A 21,714-nucleotide genomic window follows, 5' to 3' on the forward strand; every position below is an offset into this window, starting at 1 on the left:
TTATGCTTATTTTATTCTTCTAGTTGTTTCTCTAACCTGGACAGTGCTGTTGTGTACTGTCTAAATCAGGCTCTGGGGGGGAGGGTCTGCACATCTATTATAAGACTAGAGCATCCAAAATAATATGTCACACTAAAGTGGAACTGACAGATTTGAGAATAGAGTCAATGATCCTGAAAACACATTCATCCTCGAAAAGTTTTTGGACTGGTTTGAGACTAGCTTTCCTGTTTGGCAAAAGGCGTTTGAAGGGATGTCTGTGCAAGTCCACTCAGACAGAAACCAGAAACAAGGGAGAGGCAGTTGAGGAAGAGAAGAAACTGATTTCTGGGAACATGATTTTGTAAGTCAGCAAAAAGGGCAAAATATTTGCTTAAAAGCACTCATTTCACCCTTGGCACCAGACTTGCTTCTTTATGCCACAGTAACGTCACTGACAGCACTTTTCCTGTCAGGTGCTTGAGGAAGAACTGATGACTCTGCGCCCATTTGCTGGTTGAAGGCGGTGATGAAGGGGATGTTTTTGATTATTTAAGAAATGACAAATATATACCTCCTAGGTCTCTTACCAGTTCCTCCTATCAACTGCTCTCTCTCCCACCACATCAGTTCTCTTGCCCTCCAACAAAGCCTAAGATAAAACTGTTTTCCTTGCCCATAGTTAATCTCTCTCATTTCTGATGGTCCACCTTGCTAGTTTCTTCATTCCTCCTTCTTTGTGCTCAATTCTGTTACTTCCTTTTTGCCAGACTCTGGTCTATTATCTACTCTTTTACCTCCACAAAGTCTTCTGTGACTTGCACCCAGAAATATTCTAAACCCTGTTCCTTTCAAGTGTCAATTCTCTGTGTTTTATCTGTGTCTTATTTTTCTATTGAACAAGGATCTTACCCATACTAATACCACTTTTCTTATCCAACCCCATGGCTTCTAGCTGACAGGTTGCTAGAGTCGACTAACTCTAGCATTAATAACAATGGGAGACTTAAAACCTACTGATTCTCTTAATCTCTTCCTTTCTCTTGGCTTTCCTTTCAATCTTTCCTTCCACAAGTGCTGCCCAAGCATCTATTACGTAATAAGGACTGCTTGCTCTAAGTTCCCGTGCTTCTTCTCTGGATATAGCTTATATTTAGTGCTCATTCTGAGTAGGAATTTAGATTTTGTCTGGAAAATTACTTAATCAAGTGTTCTCAAATGATGTTGAAAGTGTGGAAGTCTAATGTAGTGCAAAGTTAGTATTTCTCTCTTCTGATAGCCATACTGCCATTCTCGGCATTACTTAATTGCTGATATATTTCTCAGAACTTGAAGTTTTTATGTCTCATTCTGTGATGAGCAGTTAGTCCATCCCAAACATAATTTTAGCAGTTACTAAAGAACCCTAAAGAATAAAGTAGAGAGACAAGATAGTCCAGTTTCCCATCATCTTACACACATGTACACACACACACACACACACACACACACACACACACAGGCTTATGCAACTGAATATTGTTGAAACTAAATGAATTGTTGAAGTATTCTCAACTGGAGTTGGAGTTAATAAGGAAGAGTTTTTGCGGGAAAAGGTTTTGAGCTGGCTTTTGCTGGGGGACTAGGAAGTAAAGACTGAAGACCACATTCTGGAGGAAGGCAAATACTGCCGAACCAGAGGTTTAAATGAGATGTGGGGGTGGGTGAGTGGGTTGCCTTGGACGAAACAAAAGGTCTAAGTAGGTCTAGGTAGAGGACCTGGAAGGAATATAAAAAAATAATAATTCTAGGAGATCAACTTTTTATTCTTCTCCTAAGCTTTTGATAAATAGGCATTAAGATTTTGGGGATTCTGTCTACTGTCTAAATAAGGTACTCCACAAATAGAAAATGAAAAACAAAGACTGCTTATGATGAAGCGTTTATCTAGCTTCTTCTGAAATACTGCTTTAATTTCAGCTGTAATTGTTTATCCAGATGGATTCCACACTTTGTTTTGCTTGGTTCTATTCTGGAATCATAAAATGACCTATCCAAAAAAGTTAACCCACCAAGCTACATACTTCTTCTATCCTTCAGTCTATCCCATTTTCCCTGTAGAGCAAGGTTTCATAGTAAAGCAAAGAGTCTTTCACATTTTGTATCTGTCCACTGACTTTTTGCTTTAATGGAGTGACCATTGCGGGGAGGAAGTGCTACCTAGGAACTGCCTCTGGATCTTCCCAGACTGCTATAGGGAGGTCTCCTGAGCTTGAGTTATACTAAGTGACCACAGGGAAGAAAGTTCTATTTTCCCAAGTTTTTATGGTACTGCCACCTTTGACCTCTGCTGGGAATTCCTTTCAAGTGGAAGGAGAGGTGGTCACTTTCCACAGAGCGAGAGGAGAAATCGTACAGTGTACCCACCTCTTCCCTCTGTTATGTTTAGACTGAGCGATGAAATACCAAGAAAAGAATTCCATTTTGTAGAGAAAGAAGGATTAGAACTACCAAAGAACTTCCAACAGAGCAGGTTATTGAGCTGATGGGAAGAAATTGTGTAGTCCCTTTATCTGCAGCTATAAGAATGGGGTCAGTTGTCATCTGTCTGCTGGGAGCAGTGGGATGGATGAGATCTCCAAAGCTCTGTCTTCAGACCTGAGACCCAGTCATTTCAAAGCAGAACACAAAAAGAGGTAGGGCGACCTGAACCCATCTTTTCAGTCTTCTTTTCTGGTTTCATGGACTTCTGGTTCCTCTGACATTAGCTAGGTATTACCTAGATATTAGGCTCACATTGTAATTTTTCTTTGTTCTTCACCTCGTTTTGCGGAACACTTTAGTCAGAGAGTAGTCAGAATTCCCCAACCCTAATCCCTTTTTCTCAAAAGCTAAGAAGAAGAAGAAAAATTGAAGACCTCCTGGAATTATTTTATTCATTGCCTTGCCACCAGCTAGGAAGACACAGCCTAGGATGGTCAGAGGAAGAAAAAAAGTTGTTTTAGCCTCTCCACTTCAGAGATGGAAGGCTTTTAGTAAGTGAAGGCAAGGTTTATTCAACCTTGATGTTGAATGCAAATTGAGACCAAGTTTTATATGATTTCCATATCTAGATAACTAGCAAAGGGTGGCTTTTTCTACTGACATGTAATTAACCCTTTATTCCTGATTTGTAGATTAACCACTTGGTGGAGTTTTGCAGACTCTATATGTCTACTGTCTTGGGCTTGACAGAAACAAAGAGTCACAAAGAGCATCAGGGATAGACACAGATAACATAGTTATATGTGTGTGTAAGGGTGATTTTGTGCAGGTCAGAGAATGTAAATTTATTAGTGTAGGACTTGAGACATGGTAGGCACTCAACAAATAAGAAAATCATGTGTGCTTCTGCTGGCATCCATGGACTTGGAGAATGAGAAGTGTCACCTTCTCAGGGGCTGGGAGGGTGTGATGCTGTGGTAAGTGGAGGAATCAGAGATTAACCACAAGGCCTGCAATCTGATCTCCTCTGGTGAGACTGGCAGCCCTAGGGTAGAGTCCTTGTTGACTGTCCTCTGTCCTTCACTGGCAGCATCTCCTCATAATACCTAGGGCACTGGCCAGGGAGTGACCTAGGGCTGGAGATGGAAGGAGGTAGGTGCTGGCTAGCAAGAAAGACATCTTCTTCCAGCTGCAGGTTCCCCAGATGTAGCAGGGCTCCCAGCCCACTGACCTGTAGGGCACAGTGGGGGGTTGGGAGCATGAGTCAGAGAGGAATGTGGGGCTGGTTGTTTTGGAGTTTCAGTCTGTGGGGAGAAGCTGGTTCTCTATCTGTTCTCTAATGGCATCTCCAGGGGAAGAGCCTAGAAACAATTGCATACAGAAGGCAGACTGAGCACTCTTTGGAACCCCCGGGATGATGGCAGTAGAAAAATTTAAACAGAATGGGCAGAGAACAATTCATAGACCAGAAAAGTGTCACAGAGTGTATCAGTAGAAAGGAAGTTTGAGAGAGCCTCCTGACCATACTTCTGCCTCCACCCCAGATAAATAAAGATCTCTTCCTTTTGAAGATTTCCTGAGAGTGAGAGCATTCCACTGTTAAATTTAACATAATTAAGCCTGCAACATGAAGGCCATGACCAGGGCAGTAAAAGTGTAGTACAAATTCTCCAAGCTATCATCTCCCCATCCCTCTGATGGGAGTGAAGGGATGCTCCAAAGAAGTCCCTCATCTCTACCTGACTCATTGCTCTCTTTCTGCATACAGTGCACAGTGGTGGGCAGTGGTGGCAGGTGCAGAGAGGCTCTCATTCTTGAAGCCTACTGGAGTGGGGACCTATGAATGTTGTAAATATGATGACATCGGCAATGACAGACTCTTCAGCCGCCTGGTAGTCTGTAATTGAAGCCAGGAATTCAGCACACGCTCAGACACACCCAGCCTTCACTGTGGGTTCCCAGAAGTGAGTTCTTGCATAGCCACTAGGCTGGGAGGACCCTCACTTAACCAATCCTCCCTGACAAGCTCAAGGTCTAAAAGCTGAATCCTAAATTCCCAAACTTAGCAATAATTTTTATTTCTCTATTTTCATTCTCAACAGTGTCTAAAATGTTATTGCTAGCTGTTTCCAGTTGCTAAACTCTCTAGTAAGTGAGATCCAAGCTCCATGACGGTATCATGGGAAATCCTTTCATTTTTATTTAACTGAATTTTCTTTTCATTATAACCAGAGTCTAAACTTAACCAAGTCAGAAAACTTCTACACTGCTCTGAAGCCCCAGGCAAATAGGTTGGAGCTTTTTCCTGCTGTTCTCAACCCTCTCTCCATAATGAGATGCTTTGTTTCCATGAATCGGCCCTGATCCAGACTTCTAGACTCTATGACAGGACATTTCATCCCTCCCTCTGCCTCCAGGCAGGACTGAACTTAACTCATCCCGGACTGAAGGGTGTCTCCTTTTAGACCGTGTTTCCTGAATCTTCAGTCTCTTTCAGTTAAAAGTGTACACCTGATTGCCCCTGGTGTTTAGCCTAGTCTTAATTTCCTATGGCAATTCTAGTACCTTTTTCCTCACTGTAGAAGGGAAGATCCATGTCCCTCTTATACTCTCCAACTAGAAGAGTCTTTGTTCTCTTATAATGTTCTTTCGAGAGCAAATGTTGGCCTGGTTCCACACCTTCTTTATGCTAGAAGAGGAAAATAGTGTTATTTGAAATATGCCTAACTGAACATTGTTGATCTGAACTGTAGTCCATGTTTTTGTCACTGTTGTTATTGTGCTCCACCCACAACACATCTCATCCTTGCTTTAGACTGAGACTTTGAATACCATTTTCCCCACCTTAGATACCTTTTCTGCTCTCAGCTGTCATCGGTCTTCCATTACTTTGAAGCCCTGTTCCATTGTCCCTTTCTAGACTGCATTTCCTAACTCTGCATTTCCTTTCTATCCCTAATCCCTCTGAATTTTTCTAGCAACATGTAAAGAGTTTTATTCAGTTGACCTCAAGGTCTGCCTTTGCTTCATTGTCTCCAATATGAATTATGGATGAGAAAATTCTCCGAGGGGCATGCAGGAAACCAGCAATGTAGTGTATTGGGATGTACAATAGACTGGAAGTCAGCAACCTGGGAGTTCTAGAGTAGGTCTGTAACCTTGGGCAATTTATAACCTCTCTGGCCTTTCAGGTGAATTATTTGTATAAGTATTGAATTAAGAATGAGAATTGTTTAACTTGAAAAAATATAAATTTGTATTTTCCTCTATTTTTTAGTCTCCTCCAGTAGCATGGATAGAACTTTGCAAACAAGGAAATCACAGACTTGGAGAAGCAGAATCAAAAGACATAATTGATCTCCAAAACACCATTTGAATATGGTGTGGTGGTGACACCATATGTGGTGGTGACGGTTAGGAATGTGTAGGAAGGAACAAAGAGGGCTCCTGCATTTCCATATCTTTTTTTACAATCATACAAAAATTGCTGTGATTTGTTTTAAAGAGGAGGGAGATGATTGCAGCCATATTCCTACATCCTCTTCACATTGGCCTTCAGGCAAAGCCTAGAGCTATCCTTGTCTACTGTGGAAAGGATGGTCCACCCTGGTTCAAATCCCCAAAACAGATCCTACATTAAGTTTTTACCCATTTCTTTCTTAGTAATTTCCAAGTCCTACATGGGTAGAAAAGATCATAGTTTCTATCTGGAACCAAGAAGTCTTCATTTTCTAAATGGAACTTAAGTTTCTTCATTTTCTAAATGGTATATTGGTCACAATGATTTGTAAAAGTCCCGTAAAATAAAAGGCCATAAAAACAGTAATTTATAAGGTTATGTGGTCGTGTGTATGTGTGACTCATGTGATTACCACTGTGAACAAGAGGAGACTTAGAAATGTCATACTGACCATGACACTTATCCCAAGAAGGGGCAGAATCACATTGTTTTAGCAGCTGGGCAACTTAGATTTTTTTTTTTTAAAGTGTGTGTGTGGGAACCCCTGAAGAGTTAAAGGAAAGAAAGAAAGGAAAGACTAACATTAAGTACTTGCTGTGTATTAGGTATTGTGAAACACTCTTTACTAGCCATGTATGCTTAAATATAAGGTGAAAATTCATCTTCTTCAAATAGTTTCTCAGAAAAAAAGGAAGTTAGTTTATATTTGAATCCTTACAGATTGTCATATTATAGGATTCTTTCTCAATTACTTTTTTGGGAAGACATATTAGCCTGGCAAACCAAAAAATAAACAATCCCCTCCCTCCAAAATAACAACAAAACCTAACCAACACTAGTTTGGTTGCTTATAAAGGCCATTTGATGGAGTCTGTTGAAGGTTTTTGTTTTGTTTTGTTTTTAGCAGACTTCAGTTTCTGGAACATGACAGGCTAGGTTATTTGAATCAACTTTCCTGCTGAAAGCAACTAAAAATGCTGAATAAAATATTCAAAACATTTTTTAAAGTATCAAATAGCTGCAAGATAGCATGAAAGTATGAGGTCAAAAATCTAATGAAAAATAAAAACTCAAAGTGCTAAGTGGAACAGAAAGGCTACTTTTAACTAGAAAGTGTTTGCTGATAAAAGCAAACTTAAACTCTGGTTTTGATGGTTGTCCTCAGAAGCTAACTCAGGTCTGGCATGGAGAGTGTCATGAGAAACAGGACCAATAAAACTAAAAAGTTAAAAGAAAAATAAATAACCTTCCGGGTGCCTCCTCCCCAAAAGGACTACAAGAAAGTTTCCTTGGTGCTGGGCAGAGCAGGTGGGAGAAAGTCCAAGTCAGCCTGATTTGCAGTTCAAATTTATTTATTATGAATTATATTATTTATTATATTAAATAGAAAGCCAAAGAAAACCTCAGACCTTGAATTTAGTTTGGAATGATTCCAGACTTGTACTTCCCAAAAATACCTAATAAAATTTAGCAAATCGCCCCTCAACAAAGACTTCTTCATCCTAAACCTCAAAACCCTCCCAAGTAATATTTCCAAGGCAGTAAAGCATGCCCACATGGAGAGAAGGCACCACGAACAAGAGTCACCAAAAACAGGCAGCAGAAACAGATTCACAAAGACTTCAGAGATTGAAATTGCTAGGTACATATTGAAAAACGAAACTTGAAAATCGTTTTAGGGAATATAAAAAGTGACCTAGTGGATTTGAAACAGAATGAAGTAGAATGAATCAAACATCAGATTAGAACCAGTGAAAGAGAGAATTACTAATCTGGGAGATAGGTCAGAAGAAATCCAGAATGACAAGAGGATGAAAATGTGGAAGAAAGTTGAGCGACATGGAGGATAGAATGAAAAGATCCACCACACAATAATGAAAATTCCAAAACGGAAGGAAAGAATGGAGGCAACACTTGAAGAGAGTCTTAAAATTGATTAAAGTCACCGAGAGGCCTAATAAATCCCAAACAAGAGAAATAAAAAGAAGCTGGGTGCTGTGACACATGTTTGTAGTCTCAGCTACTTGGGAGGCAGGAGTATCTCTTGAGTTCTGGAGTTCCAGGCTAACCCGGGTAATGTTGTGAGATCCTGTCTCAAATAAATAAATTAAATTAATTAATAAATAAGAAATCCACACCTAAAATAAGAAGCCAGGTAAGAGACTTGTGTTTTCTGGTTACCAAGAAGTATCTGATATGGAATTTGTCCTTCACCCATAAATAACTTGGAAAAAATATGTGTAAACCAGTTTTGAGACATTGGGCCAATAGGCAGTGAAGGACTGTGATCCCTGAGAGAGGGGAAACAAGCAAGGTAAACCTTATAAAACTGCCATGACTTCTGATGTAAAGGCACTTTTAAAACACCAAGAGGGGCACATCCAACAGAAAATGGTGGTCTCTCTAAATTGAGGAGATAGAAATCGGAGTTCAGGAAAGCTGAAGCAGCTAGAGCTTGTGGATCAGAATATTTGACAGGAGAGAGCTTGGCAGAGAAAGCACTCCAAAAATCTGTATAGAGCCACCTGGAATCTGGCTGAACACTAACCTGCATATGAGCAGGGGAAACTCCATGATGCTGAACAACACAGCCGGTGTGTGGAAGCTGAACAACTCCCAGAGTTTCCACAGACCTGGGAAGCATTCAAATTCTATCTGCCTGGAGAACACAGACATCATTTTGTATGTGGAGTAATCAGTAGGGATCCAAGAAGGTGATGCTTTAGTAATAAGGCTAAGCTTGCCCCTTAACAAAACTTAAAGAACAAACCTCAAAAAGGTAAAGCTTGGGGTTGGAGTGAAGCTCAATGGTAGAGCTCGTATGAAGCCCTGGATTCAGCCCCAAGCACCACAAACAACAAAACAAAACAAAACAACAAAAATGGATAAAGCTTGTCTGGAGCTCTGAGTGATGGTACACACCTGTAATCCCAGTACTTGGGAGTTGGAGGCTGGAGGATTGCAAATTCAAGGCCAGTCTGGGCTCCATGGGATAGAAAAAGATATTTGACAAGATAATGACTAATTTCCCTCCAACTTAAAAACTATAAACCTACAGATTCAAGAAATTCAGTGACCTCAACTTGGCTAAATATGAAGACAGCTACCCTAAGGTGCATTATAATCAAATTGCTAAAATATTCAAAAGTAGCTAGAGGAAACACTAAACATAAAAATAAGAATTATTAGATCTGTTTTTGTTTGAACCAATGTAAGGCAGGAGACATTGGAACAAAATTTTGAAAGTGTTAAAATATATATATATATGCCAACCTGGAATTCTATATCCAGTTAAAATGTTTTTCAAAAATAATTTTTATCCAAACAGAATCTGAATAAATTCTGAGTGTTCAAAGAAGTTTTGTTAGGCTGAAGAAAAATGATATCAGATGGAAACCTGGACCTATAAGAGATTCAGAAATGGGCTGGCACCAGGGGCTCCCACCTGTAATCCTAGCTACTTGGGAGGCTGAGATCAGAAGGACTGGGGTTCGAAGCCAACCCAGGCAAATAGTTTGTGAGACACCATCTCCAAAATAACAAGGCACAATGAATCAAAGATGTGTCTCAAGTGATAGAGTGCCTGCTTTGCAAGCATGAAGCTTTGAATTCAAATCCCAGGGTCACAAAAAAAAAATAGAGAGGATTCAGAAATGGTAAATATGTGGGTAAATCTTAGAAGATCTTTTCTTGTTTTAAAATTTTCTTCAGAAGATAACTCTAACTGGCTGTTAAAATAATAATGTACTGTGGGTTTCTAACATACATAGAAGTAAAGTGTATGACAACAGTACCACAAAGGGAATGGCAGTAAACTGATGTGAAATCCTTATACCATGTGAATGGTATATTGTTTGAATAAAGACTTTGATAGTTAAAGACACATAGAAATATAAAATGAAAAGTTATAGCTATGAAGCCAATAGAGAAGATAAAAATGGAATCCTAAAACCTAAACCTAATTAATCCAAAAGAGGAAAGGGAGACAGGTGGAGTGGCTCAATTGGTAGAACCACTGCCTAGCAAGCATGAGGCCTTGAATTCAAACTACAGTTCAAAAAAAAAAAAAAAACAAAACACAAGAGAGGAAAGGGGAACAAAGAAAATATGAGATAAATAGAATTAATTCCAACTATATTGATAATTACACTAAATATAAATGGTCTAAACATTCCAATTAAAAGCCAGAAATGATCAGATAGAATTAAATAGTGATCAAAAAATATATTGTCTACAGGAAAAGCATTTTAAATATAGATAGATTGGTTAAGAGTAAAAGGGTAGGAAAAGATGTAGAACACATACACAAGTCATAAGAAAGCTGGAGGTGGTGTATTAAATTCAGACAAAATAGGCTTCAGTATATGGAATAATAAGAGATAAAGAGGCACATTTCATGATGAAAAAAGGTTCAGATCATCAAGCAGAAATAATAATAATAAATAGTTGTAAATTACATCAAAATACAGAAGCAAAACTGCCACAACTGTAAGGAGAAATAGGCATATCCACAATTATAACAGTGCTAGAGATACAGCTCAAGTGGTAGGGTGCCTGCCTTGCAAGTATAAGGTCCTGAGTTCAAACTCCAGTAATGAAAAAATAATAGAAGATTTTAAACTCTCTTCTTTCAAGAATTTGGAGAGAAAGTGGTCAGAATATCAGTAAGTATATACCAAGGTTGAACAACATAAATAACCAACTTGACCAAATTGTCCTTTACAGAACATTACCAGCAGTCACAAAAGTTATTTTCAGGTACATGGGAGCATTCACTAAAGCAGGCCATTTTTCTGAACCATAAACCAAATCTTTCTAAATTTAAAAGGATTGAAATCATAGAGTATATTCTCTGACCACAGCAGAATAAGATTAAAAACCTAACAAAAAGTATATCTGGAAAATCTCATTTTAGGAAATTAAAATCTATGAAATAGAAGTCACAAGATAAAATAGAAAATAGTTAGAAAATGAAACACAACACAATAAAATTTGCGAGATGTAGTCAAAACAGTACCTAAAGGAAAACTTGAGCCTGTGAATGCTTTATATTAGAAAAGTAGAAAGATCTTAAATCAATGATACAAGATTCCATTTTAAGGACCTATAAAAAGAACAAGATAAATCTAAAATAAGAAGAAAGATGAAGTGGTGAAGATTAAAGTGGGAATCAATGAAATAGAAAACACAAGAGAAAATCAATGATACTGAAAGTGGTGCCGTTGAATAAATTAATAAAATTGATAATCCTCCAGCTAGATTGATCGTGAAAAAGAGAGAAGACACAGATTACAACCATCAAGATAAAAAAGGGGGAGGTTGAGCAGAGGGCAGCGGCTGGAAGCTGGTGAGTTAGGGACGCAATGATCCGGATCCAGGGCCGCGCAGAAGCTGGACCCCGCACAGAGAAGGGAAAGATGCGCGAGCAGGAATTTCCTCGTCCACGTGGCCCTGCTGCGAATCCCTCTGTTTGTCTTAAACAAACTGGACAGCATATGAAGACTGGATATCACATGTGGATTCATGATGTGGAAAACCTGGCTACAGTTTCTCCTCTTGTCTGCAAATGAATAGACCAAGAAAGGTGTGAGATACTCTGATTGAATGGACATAAAAATTCTACTTGTTAAAAACAAGTTGGGCTGTGTTAACAGACCTTTGTAGTTAAAACAGACAACTGTTTGGGAAGTACGAAAAGACATCTGGTGGCCATAGTGTGCCCTTATGCGTGTGATATTCGTCCTCCATGACTGCTGGTGTAATTGTTAAGTAATGTCAATCTCCACTTTCTAGCAGTCTTGTCAGTCATTTCTGTTTGTGGTTTTTCCTTCTGTCCAGAGTGTTATCTGTGAAGAGTTCCTTACATTTATTTATATTTTATGGAAGTCAGCAAGTGACCATAATGACATTTAAGCACAGGACATCAGTCTGTATTTTCAATACCAATTTAAAAAAAAGAATAAAATGGGAAAAAAGGATAAACAGGAGACACTACAGATTCAACAGACTTTAAAAGGATAAACACAGAATATGATGAACACTTTATATCAACAAATCTGACAACTAAGATGAAATGGATAGATATCTGAAAGACACAGTTACTAAACCTGTCACTTGAGTGGAAAATGTGAACAAGTCCAACTCTATTAAAGAAATTGAATTTGTAACTAAAAAACCTTCCCTGAAGAAAACAACAAAGACAGATGGCTTCATTGGTGAATTCTACTCTATACCTTTCCATTCAATAATAACAAAGCAAACAAACTAATTTAAATAATGGACAGATACTGTTACATACCACTAAAATAACTCAAAATAAAGAGACTGACAATAACACAAGTTCATTGTGCAACTGGACAATGGAGCAGCTGGAGCTCTCAAACTATGGATGTGGATGGAGAATGGTACAAGCACTGTGGAGAAGTTTCTTAAAGACTTAACTATACACCCATCACAAAATCCAGTAACTAGTCAGGCACCGGTGGCTCACACCTGTAATCCTAGCTACTCAGGAGGCAGAGATTAGGAGGACTGCAGTTTGAAGTCATCCAGGGCAAATAGTTACCAGACCCTACCTGAAAAAAAAAAATCGCAAAAAAGAGCTGATGGAGTGGCTCAAGGTATAGGCCCTGAGTTCAAGTCACAGTACTGCAAACAAAACAAAACAAAAACAAAATCCAATAATTACATTTTTAGATATGTACCCAGTATAAATGAACACATATGTTCCCAGAAAAATTTGTTCACAAATGTTCATAGCAACTTTATTTATAATGGTTGAAAATTGGAGAAAACCCAAATTTCCATCAGCTGGTGAATGGATATACAAATTGTGGTATGTAGATACAACAGGCTATTTCTTCATAATAAAAAGAAAAAAAGAATAAATTACTAATGTATGCAACTTTAGAATATAGCAGGGCATATATTCAGTTTTTGAGTTTCAAAGTAAACTTCATGCTATTCTATTAGTTATTATCTCTTCCCTCCCTCCCTCCCTCCCTTCCTCCCTCCCTCCCTCCCTCCCTTCTTCCCTTCCTTCCTTCCATCCTTTCCTAACTTCCTTCCTCCCTTCCTCAGGCTCTTTCTCTTCTCTCTGTCTCTCTTCTCCCTCCCTCTCCCTCTCCCTCTCTCTCTTTTCCTTTCTCCCTTTCCCCCACCATCCCTTTTAAGAGATGGGATCTGTTACCCAGGCTGGCCCTGAATTCCTAGGTGCAAGCCATCTTCCTGCCTCAGCTTCCTGAATAGCTGAGACTGCAGGTGCATGCCAGCACACCCTGCATTTTTTTCTTATTCTCATGAGCCTCATACAGTTAAGGTATTGTTATTCAGAGAACAGTCTATGACTAGCGGTGTCAGTATTATGTGGAGTTTTGTAAGAAACACAGAAACTCAGGTCCTGCCCCAGATGTACTGAATCAGGATCCACATTTAAACCCCAGGGTTTTATATGTACACTGATGTTTGAGAAATACTGGTCTAGGTATTTAGTCTTTTGTCAAGTTTAAATATTATGTCTAGTTTTTTTCAGTATACAATATTTCTGTTAATTGTATTTATGAGTTCTTCAAGCTCTTCATTGAAAAATTCTTACTTGATGTAACAATATTCATCTTTTTCTCCTTTTCATGTCCTGCTTTGTATTTAACAGATCAAGTTTTCTTCTGCTGATTAAGAAGTTCTGTGGCTTTGCTATTAAGTTAACATCCACATTTTTGTTGATTTACTCCTTTTGCTTTCTTAAATGTATCATTATCTCAGACCCTAACAATACAAGTTCTTTGGCATGCTGTTCTTGCTTGTCTTCCAAAATTCATTCCTTTATCGTATTGCTATCACCTGGATTTTCAGCTAGTGGTTTCATTGGATATGCCTTCTTCTTCTTGTATTTATTCCTAGCTTTTTTTTCTTACAAAAATAAACTTTACCAAAATACTTAATCACCCTTCCCAATTTTCCTTTCAGTGTTATTTCCATTTCTTTCTCTTCCGATTTGAGTACTTTTCCCAATAATCTTTTCAATATGAGTCTCTGTATGAACAACCTTCAGAGACCTTGTATACCTGAGGAATTTTTATTATTTCCTCACAACTAAATAACACTGCTAGATATAAAATTCTAGATTCAACATTCTTTTCCTCTAACCCTTCAAAGATATTACTCCACTGTTTCTTTCATCCTGTGTTCTATTGAGATCTAATGCCTGCCATGTAATAAGTATTCAAGAAATCTTAGCTATTATTATTTTCATAAGAAGAGAAATTGGAATCACCATAAAGGTGAGCAGTTTTGATGTGGAGGCCTGAGGTTTTGCATGGCTATATCACATATGAGAGAGATGAACTACAGTGCTGGAGCTAGGGATATGATTCCATTTAGATGGAGTAGTGACAGGGGTCGGGGGAGGGGGGACAGGGAGGGGGCTGCAAAAAAAGATGAGTTAGGCCAAAGTGAGGAGCTTTGACTTGCTATGATGAGCCACAATCACCACCCGGTAACAAAAGGAGTCTGTGAAAACAGCTCTAGGGATCATTGGACTGGATTGTACCAGAGTCATCTGATGGCCCTGCCAGGCTGGGTCTGTCTTGCCTTGTTTTCTAGCTGGAGTTCCTGCTGTGCTGGGAGGTCACAGAGCTCAGATACAACTGATCAAGTTCTCCCATATTGCTTGCGGACATGTACAGGCTGTGGGCTTCCCTTATATTTATGCCGTGATCATTTACCCCCACTGTGTTCTTGTGGATCTTCTCTTTTGCCATTGATGAGAAAGAACCTTATGCACAGAAGTGCAGGATAGTTAGCATCTCAAGGGACAAAACTTTTTTTTTTTTTTTTGGCGGTACTGGGGTTTGAACTTAGGTCTTCATGCTTGCAAACCAGGCACTATACTGCTTTAGCTATACCTCCAATCCAAGGGACAAAACCTTAATAATAGGAGCTTACAGTTAAATTCTTTTCCCTTCCTTTCCCTAGACAGACTGGGGGTGCAGTTGCTTCATGTGACACCTTTGAAGACATTCTTCTGTGTGAAGCAAACAACTTTTCATGACGCTGTGACCATCTATGTAAGGCATCCCTTTGTATCTGCTGTCCCTTTCTTCCTGCTCTGCTCTCTTCATTCTTCATGCTTGCTCCCCTGGGCTTGCACTCCTTAGTAAGGTATCACATAAACTTTTTCTTCAGGCTCTGATTTCTAGGGAAAGTGGGCCAAGATAGAAGAATGAAATCCAAGAGATACTAACATGGAGGAATGAGAAGGATTTGGTAATGGCTTGATTGTGTATGGCAAAGATTTGGGGAGGTTCAAAATTAACCCCAAATTTGTGGACCTGGAGGCCTGGGGATGGAGGCAATGTGAAGGTCTTCATAGCAGTGAGGAAATGGGAAATTAAGGCTACTCTAGTTGCCCATTGGGGTGTGGGAGGGACTTGTCTATATCCCAAATAGATGGTTCAAGAGTCTCTGATCTCCTGGGTCAGAGTCCTTGCCTTGTATCCTTTTATCACTATTTGATCTGTCTATGTTTACAGTGGGGTTGGAACAAGCTAGATTTAGTCTTAATCCATTTATGTCATAAAATTTAATAAAAGGGATGAAGTCAGGATGATAGACTTATAAAATCATTGTTCAGGTCTATATTTTAACGTATTATTTAGCAACAGAGAGACCTAATAGAGACAGAGAGAGAGAGAGAGAGAGAGAGAGAGAGAGAGAGAGAGAGAGAGAGAGAAAGGCTGAAGTAGCAAAGCCATTTGTCTAAACTGGCTATACTAGCACCAAAGAAACATTCCCTCCCAAAACAACAAGAAAAACAAAGGCAAGAGCTGGAGAGTGAGGGAAGAGGTTTCTCTGGAAGGACATTTGAGTATTTTTCCCCAACATACCCATCAAGAACAAGTGTCAGTAACTTGTTATTAGACTCCATTGTAAGTAGGCTCCATGAGGTTCTCTACAGTTGGATACCAAAGAAACATTAGGCATCAGACTTCCTCTCTGTGAGGACATAAAACATGGCAGGAGACACAGACAGCATGATAATGAAATAAAGTGAGACACTGCACAGATTAAGCAATCTCTACTTCTAGTAGAGATGGAAATCCCCAGCTGCTGTCCACCCTCAAGTAGCTCAAACTTAATGTATTCAAAAGCTGTATTCATCTACTTCCTCTAACCCTGCTCTTCCTTTTGGAGTACCTGTTTCGGTTGGAGGCATTCAGTTCCCCGTACCAGAAACCTGGTCATCTGTCAACTTCTTCTCCCTTTTCCTTCCTCTCCACCATTATTTAAATGATGGAAAACTCTGCGTGTTAACTATTTCTTAAGCCTGACTCTAGGAGAAACAGCCTGTATTGGCAATAATCTAAGCTAACAGTCTTCTGGTTTAGAGCTCCAGGGTGAGGAATCCCATCAGACTCATGTTACATTTCTAGGTTTGTGATATACAGTACAATGACTTTCAAATCTAACAAATAAAACCAAGAGTTTATCTGCACCCTTCTACCTACAGGAAATTGACCACTCCTGAAGACTGCTGTACATGTCACACCAAATGGCACATAGAAAAGGTAGTTGAGAAACCCAAAAGACCCTACATGATGTCAACATGGCTGTATTTGTTGGACATTGTCAAGTCTTCCCACAGAGTGCTGATCTTAGGATAGTCTGTTACCAAGGCTTTGGGAAGCAGAAAATTGGATAGATGAGCTTGATTGTTCAAATAAAATAGAATTAATACCTAAATTATCTAGATAACTGCCTACGTGTGCCCTAGGGCAACTTGACCCCCATACTTCTGGAGCCACAGGAAATCTGAAAGTCATAATTATCTAAGAGAAATGGAATAGAGTGTCTGAGAGAGGTGTTTGCAGAGTAGTAAATGAAAACAGACTGGTCAAGATGGCAAATGTAATATGTCCATTGTGGCAGGCTAAAAGTCAGCCCAGCTGGGGTATGTCAGGGGAGTAAATTTTGGCTGGTCTCTGAAAACTTTTTCACTATGCTTATTTTTTGAAATTTGGTTGATTGATTTCCAAGTAACTCTATTTAACATCCACTTATGCCAGCATTCCTAATAATCAAATTTCCATCCTCTAGGAAGCAATCCCTAGTTCCCCTCACCCAACATTAGTTTCTTGTTTATTCTATGTTCACATAGCACCAAGAGATTCAGTCTGTATTGTGTTTATATGCTGCTTTGTAAGTGTTTTTAAACCATTTTTCTAGATGTATGCCATGTTCTGTTAAGTGGATTTATGTTCTTTCAGGTAGTCTCTTCAATAGTCATTTTCCTCTTCCTCTCATTTGCATTTTACAACTGTTCATTTGATGTTGTCTCATAAAATCCTCCATGCACCTTTTAATACCTTCATCCACACATTGCCCTCTTTCTGCTGTTGACTAAAAATATGAAAGCAATGCTGAATGCGCAGCACATGAGCTCTTGGGCTTCTGTGTTATATATGATCTGCTTCAAGACAACATCCTGATGAACTCTTCACATCTAGAAGCTTGGTTCCTTGTATGTTCTGTGTTATTGCCCATGATACACAAGGTGACCCCCCTCCTTTTCCCCACAGAACATCATGGGCTTTGCCCTACTCTGGTGGAAGCCATCTTCCCCTTCTGTACTTAGCAAATGAGCAAGAACTCATCCTTCAAACCCCACCTTAAAGCTAGGTGGGCAACCTAGCTTCTCTCTCAGGCAGTCATTCACTTGTCCCATCTGCTCCCATAATACTTTTCATGGACCTTTACCAAGACCCATGCCCATTTCATAATGTTTGTTTTCAAATGATGTTCGCCAAAACGCATACCTCAAGACCACAGCATGGCCATCTTTACAATCACATCACCAAATATGGCACCTCCCACACTGAGCATACTCATAAAATGTTTGGGAGTAAGTGCTCAATGGATAAATTCTTGTGTGGATTTTTCTATATGCCCATTCTTCCAAGGAGCCTGCCTACACCAGTTCTTCCAACTTATTTATGCCTTCTCAGCCTCTGGGATCAATGTCTAGCTGGTCCTAGTCTGTCCTTGTCAACATACTAGGACTCTGTTAATTGACAGAGTCAGAATAGGACTAAGAATGATTGAAATAAATCACTTATTCATTTATCAGATATTTATCCCAATATTTATCTCAGTGTTTATGTTATACCCACTATGTGCCAAATGCTATTTTTTTCTGGATGCCAAGGACACACTAGTTTTTAGAACAGTCAAAGACGCTGTCCTCATGATGTTATATTTTAATGGTTTAGCTTAGAGTTTGGACTGAGAGACAGGTTGAAAATGGAAAAGTGAGCTTTCTGCCTACATTGTCTGATAAATTCAATTCAGTTTACACATAGTTTTGGTTTTCCACTTTAATTTAGTAATTGGGTTCTATGAACAGGGGACTTTGTATCACCCTATTTCCCAGCAACAAACACCAACATGTGTAATACAAACATTTGTCCCTAGCATCCAGGCTTTGCTATAAATCGACACTTACACCTGTATACATACACTACACTCAACGGTTATATGATGTACCCACTAACTAATCATACATCCACCCAAACATCAAACCTCCCATGACACAAAGTAAACAACTTTCCCCTCCACTAATCCATATCCATTCAGACACATTTTAAAATGCATGTGCATGGCAGAATGGCGGATGTATATGGAGCACACTGAAGATCGTGGCTTTTCCCCCACTTCCTTTCCTTCTTTCTCTAGGGATGTGGCAAACATTCCATGTTGCCAGGAGCAGATCTCCTACACTTTGCTTAAAGGTTTTTCTTTTATTCATATGTGCATACAATGTTTGGGTCATTTCTCCCCCCTTCCCTCCGCCCCCTTCCTTACCACCCACTCCACCCCTACCCCTTTGCTACCGGGCAGAAACTATTTTGCCCTTATCTCTAATTTTGTTGTAGAGAGAGTATAAGCAATAATAGGAAGGAACAAGGGTTTTTGCTGGTTGAGATAAGGATAGCTATACAGGGCATTGACTCACATTGATTTCCTGTGCGTGGGTGTTACCTTCTAGGTTAATTCTTCTTGAACTAACCTTTTCTCTAGTTCCTGATCCCCTTCTCCTATTGGCCTCTGTCACTTTAAAGTATCTGCATTAGTTTCTCTGCATTGAGGGCAACAAATGCTATCTAGTTTTTTGGGTGTCTTACCTATCCTCATATCTCCCAAGTGTGCTCTCGCTTTTATCATGTGCTCAAAGTCCAATCCCCTTGTTGTGTTTGCCCTTAATCTAATGTCCACATATGAGGGAGAACATAATGATTTTTGGTCTTTTGGGCCAGGCTAACCTCACTCAGAATGATGTTTTCCAGTTCCATCCATTTACTTGTGAATGATAACATTTCATTCTTCTTCATGGCTGCATAAAATTCCATTGTGTATAGATACCACATTTTCTTAATCCATTTGTCAGTAGTGGGGTATCTTGGCTGTTTCCATAACTTTGCTATTGTGAATAGTGCTGCAATAAACATGGGTGTGCAGGTGCCTCTGGAGTAACCTGTGTCACAGTCTTTTGGGTATATCCCCAAGAGTGGTATTGCTGGATCATATGTTTAGATCTATGTTTAGATTTTTAAGAAGCTTCCAAATTTTTTTCCAGAGTGGTTGTACTAGTTTCCATTCCCACCAGCAGTGTAAGAGGGTTCCTTTTTCCCCACATCCTCACCAACACGTGTTGTTCGTGGTGTTGCTAATGATGGCTATTCTAACAGGGGTGAGGTGGAATCTTAGTGTGGTTTTGATTTGCATTTCCTTTATTGGTAAAGATATGAGCATTTTTTCATGTGTTTTTTGGCCATTTGAATTTCTTCTTTTGAGAAAGTTCTGTTTAGTTCACTTGCCCATTTCTTTATTGGTTCATTAATTTTGGGAGAATTTAGTTTTTTGAGTTCCCTATATATTCTGCTTATCAATCCTTTGTCTGATGTGTAGCTGGCAAATATTTTCTTCCACTCTGTGGGTGTTCTCTTCAGTTTAGAGACCATTTTTTTTGTTGAGCAGAAGCTTTTTAGTTTCATGAAGTCGCATTTATCTATGCTATCTCTTAGTTGTTGAGCTGCTGGGGTTCCATTGAGAAAGTCTTCGCCTATACCCATTAGTTCCAAAGTATTTTCTACTCTTTCCTGTAACAACTTTAGAGTTTGGGTCCTGATGTTAAATCCTTGATCCATTTTGAGTTAATATTGGTATAGGGTTATAAACATGGATCTAGTTTCATTTTTTTTTGCAGACTGCTAACCAGTTTTCCCAGCTGTTTTTGTTGAAGAGGCTGCTATTTCTCCATCGTTTATTTTTAGCGCCTTTGTCAAAGACAAGTTGGTTATAGTTCTGTGGTTTCATATCCGGGTCCTCTGCTCTGTTCCACTGGTCTTCATGTCTGTTTTTGTGCCAGTACCATGCTGTTTTTATTGCTATTGCTTTGTAATATAGTATGAAGTCAGGTATTGTGATACTTCCGGCATTGTTCTTTTTACTGAGTATTGCCTTGGCTATTTGTGGCTTCTTGTGTTTTCATATAAATTTAATGGTAGATTTTTCAATCTCTTTGATGAATGTCATTGGGATTTTGATGGAAATTGCAGAGATCTCCTACACTTATACTGAGTCAGTTTTCAAAATGAGTTGGGCTAGCCCTGGGTGAAAGCATCTTTTTTTTTTTTTTTGTGGTACTGGGGTTTGAACTCAGGGTCCATGTTTGTTAGGGAGGTTCTCTACCACTTGAGCCACTCCGCCAGCCTGATGATGTCTTCTTTTAATGGCCAATACTCTCTCCCTACATCCCTCAACAAAACAGGCCCCCAAAAGCTAATTTGAGGCTGGAAACCATTTAGAGTAGTGAAACTCTTCTAGGTGGGAAACAAGGGCTGTCTACTGGAGGAGGACACTGGAAGAGAGCCACAGACAGGGGGAAAGATGGCTGTTCTGCGCAAGGCTCAACAGTCTTACCATTCTCCTTTCCTGTAGACATTGCTCCAGATCAACATATTTACTCTCCTGCCTCAAGCAGAACCTTGACCATAAGAGGATGCAGTGCATCTCACAGAAAGGAGAAGGAGAAAGGGAGCCATTTTAAATAGGCCAAGCCTTTAACACATTTCATTTCCTTAAAGCCTCGGCTGGGGATGTGGCTCAGTGGCAGAGTGTGTTTAGCGTGCATGACTTAGGTTCTGTCCCCAGCATGTAGTAGGGAGATAACAGACAATGCTTAATTCCATTTTGTGAATAAGGAAACAAAGCTTCAAAGACATTAAGTAATAGTGGCATTGGATGTGAACCCAAGCCTGGCTGACGTCTAACTTACGAGCTTTCTTCTCCCATGCTATGATTGACCTGCTCTGCTATCAAGGAAGTTTTGTTCCGGATCAAGGGCAAGGATTATGGATATAGGCTGTGTTCATGAAATAAATGCACAGACCTGTAGAAAGGGGTCTGCAGTATATATATATATATATATATATATATACATAAGTGTGTGTGTGTGTGTGTGTGTGTGCAGCTGGCAAAATGGTTTCACAGAGATTCTAATGATAACCTTCACCTGTGTGCATATGTGTGTGCATGTGTGTGCATATGTGTGTGCATATGCTCGTGTGGTAGTTTGTGGCTCTAAATCCTCTGGAGAATGCATTCCATACCCATTTTATATTTAAGGAAACTGAGGGGGAGCAAAAAAAGGACCAGTAAGCTAGGTGTGGTGGTACACACCTGTAATCCCAGCCCTCAGGAGCCTGAGGCAGGAGGATTGAGAGTCTGAGGTCAGCCTGGGCTACATAGTGAGACCC

The sequence above is a fragment of the Castor canadensis genome, chromosome 8, assembly GCF_047511655.1.
Source record: "Castor canadensis chromosome 8, mCasCan1.hap1v2, whole genome shotgun sequence".
Classification (NCBI taxonomy): Eukaryota; Metazoa; Chordata; class Mammalia; order Rodentia; family Castoridae; genus Castor; species Castor canadensis.